General features: G+C 36.5%; 1 non-coding gene across 1 annotated transcript; it reads right to left on the reverse strand.

Moving 5' to 3' along the window:
* Positions 1-1,578: 1,578 nt before the first annotated feature.
* Positions 1,579-1,681, reverse strand: LOC121137404. Its single transcript, XR_005874644.1, has one exon. It is a non-coding gene; the product is annotated as a U6 spliceosomal RNA (small nuclear RNA).
* Between the last annotated feature and the right edge of the window lie 1,465 nt (positions 1,682-3,146).

A 3,146-nucleotide genomic window follows, 5' to 3' on the forward strand; every position in this document is an offset into this window, starting at 1 on the left:
ATTGATGTAAACTATCATATCGTCTGCAAACAGTGAAAGTTTGACCTCTTCCTTCTCAATTTGTATTCCCTTGATCCCCCTTTGTTGTTGTATGGCAATAGCTAGAACTTCAAGTACCATGTTGAAAAGTTATGGAGAGAGTGGACAGCCTTGTTTTGTTCCTGATTTTAGAGGAATTGCGTTGAGTTTCTGTCCATTTAGTTTGATGTTGGCTGTTGGTTTACTGTATATAGCTTTTATTATGTTTAAGTATGTCCCTGTTATCCCAGATCTCTCCAAGACCTTTATCATGAAGGGGTGTTGGATTTTGTCAAAGGCTTTTTCAGCATCTAGTGAGATGATCATGTGATTTTTGTTTTTCACCTTGTTTATATGGTGGATTACGTTGATGGATTTTCGTATGTTGAACCATCCCTGCATCCCTGGTGAATGATTGATCGTGGTGAATGATTGTTTTGATGTGTTCTTGGATCTGATTTGCCAGTATTTTATTGAGTATTTTTGCATCAATGTTCATGAGGGATATTGGTCTCAAGTTCTCTTTCTTAGTTGTATCTTTGTGTGGCTTGGGGATCAAGGTTATTGAAGCCTCATAGAAAGAGTTTGGCAAAGACCCTTCTGCTTCTATTGTGTGGAACACTTTGAGAAGAATTGGTATAAGCTGTTCTTTGAATTTCTGGTAGAATTCTGCACTGAGGCCATCTGGACCTGGCCTTTTTTTGGTTGGGAGACTTTTGAAGACAGCTTCTATTTCCATAGGGGTTATAGGTCTATTTAAATTGCTTATCTGTTCTTGATTTAGTTTTGGCAAATGATAGCTGTCCAGGAAGTCATCCATTTCCTTTAAATTTTCGAATTTTGTGGAGTACAGGTTTTCAAAGTATGACCTAATGATTCTCTGGATTTCCTCAGAGTCTGTTGTTATGTCCCCCTTTTCATTTCTGATTTTGTTAATTTGCGTGTTCACTCTCTGCTGTTTGGTAAGTTTGGACAAAGGTTTGTCTATCTTGTTGATTTTCTCAAAGAACCAACTCTTCGTTGCATTGATTCTTTGTATTGTTTTCCTGGTTTCTACTTTATTGATTTCAGCCCTCAATTTGATTATTTCCTGGCATCTACTCCTCCTGGGGGAGTTTGCTTCTTTGCGTTCTAGAGCTTTCAGCTGTGATGTTAATTCTCTGGTATAACTGTTCTCCTGTTTCTTCCTGTGAGCGCTTAGTGCTATGAACTTCCCCCGTAGCACTGCTTTCAAAGTGTCCCATAGGTTTGGTTATGTTGTGTCTTCATTCTCATTGAATTCGAGGAAGTCTTTAATTTTTTTTTATTTCCTCTTTGACCCAGGGATGGTGCAGTTGAGCATTATTCAATTTCCATGAGTTTGTAGGTTTTCTGCAATTTGTGTTGTTGTTGAATTCTAATTTTAAGGCATGGTGGTCTGATAAGATGCATGGGGTTATTCCAATTTTTTGTAGCTGCTGAGGTTTGATATGTTGCCAAGTGTGTGGTCGATTTTTGAGAAGGTTCCATGTGGTGGTGAGAAGAAGGTATATTCTTTTTTATGTGGATAAAATGTTCTATAAAAATATGGAACGCTTCACGAATTTGCGTGTCATCCTTGCGCAGGGGCCATGCTAATCTTCTCTGTATCGTTCCAATTTTAGTATATGTGCTGCCCAGCCATAATTTTTATGGTTGATTTTTCAATTTATGATTATGCTTGAAGATTTGCCTGCAATGATGGGCATGCCCTTTTAGTCCCTGAGCAATTCAGTGGCCACAAGCCATATTTGTCTACTGAACATTTAAAATGTCACTGGCATGAATGAGCAATCAAATTTTTAAACCTTAATTTTGATTGGGTAATCATCTCAATTAGTTTAACTTTATTCGTTTTTAATTGCCTTTGGCCTCATGTGGCTTTTTACTACTATTGAGAAGACCTGGCACACCTCTCCATGTCCCTATCACCTCAAGTCTGCCCCTTAACCCACCCCACATCCTATCCCATGCCGGGTGACATCTAGAAAAATAAAAGTGAGCTCTATTTCTCTCCCACTCCAAATTGAGTGCATCTAATGTGTTTCAGGATGTCTAAAATGTTGTTTTTCTTTCCCTTACAAGCTTCACTTTGGTAGACTATAACCTGAATGACTAGTAAAGGACATCGATTTAACAGCTTTGTGGGTTTATTAGATAATACACTTGACTTTAAGATTGTCTTACCTATTACAACTATATAAAGCTTTTTAATAGGGTGTTGCTTTAATGCTATATACATGAAAAGATAGAGGAGGTAGAAAAATTGCTTTCTTAATCAGTTGTGCCCTCAATTGCAGCAGTGTTAATTTGAGATATCTTCTCTCTGGTTTTGAGAAAACAACAGAAATAGTATATTGAAAAAGGTATGATGCCAGAAAGACAAAAATCAATTGAAAATTCTAAGATTTAAGTGGATAATATACCTCAAATACATATTTTAGGGTCCAATTTTAATTATTTGTATGACCTTGTAGGTGTTTCACATCTTCAAAACACATATAGCCGTCTTGTACTATTCATTAAAACATCATTTCTAACACAGATTCAAACTTTAGAAAAATCAAGAATGTGAACTATTCCACTCTCACAAAACTGTACTAGTCACATCATGATGAAGGCTTGCAGCTTTGAAGTCGTCAGCAAAAAGGTACACCAGGCTTGGAGGGGAGGGTGAACTAAATACGAAGCTCGGGTTACAGGAGCATATTAAGTTTTTGTTTGCGTGAAATCTGCACGAAAGGAAAACTAAACCCCCTTTGGAATACTGTGCTTTGTTTGTGAGATTAAAGGTGCATAAAGCCAATAAAAACCATGAATACATATAAATACTTAGCTCTTATACTTATGTTGATGAAAGTAATACATTGACATGTCGTTATTTGGCAATTATTCCAAATACTCAAATTGTTTAATTTTCTATAATGATGGAGAATTAAAGTTCAGCTCTGTAAATTTTGTAGGCTTTTTATACATAACATTTTATTTTATTTTATTTTAAATTAAAATTTAAATTAGAAACAAGGTTGCTTCACATGTCAATTCCAGGTCCCTCTCTCTTTTCCTCCCCTCCTCCCACGTCCTCTCAACAACCCCTCTAATATCACCTC

The sequence above is a fragment of the Mesocricetus auratus genome, unplaced genomic scaffold (genome assembly GCF_017639785.1).
Source record: "Mesocricetus auratus isolate SY011 unplaced genomic scaffold, BCM_Maur_2.0 Super-Scaffold_100676, whole genome shotgun sequence".
Lineage (NCBI taxonomy): Eukaryota > Metazoa > Chordata > Mammalia > Rodentia > Cricetidae > Mesocricetus > Mesocricetus auratus.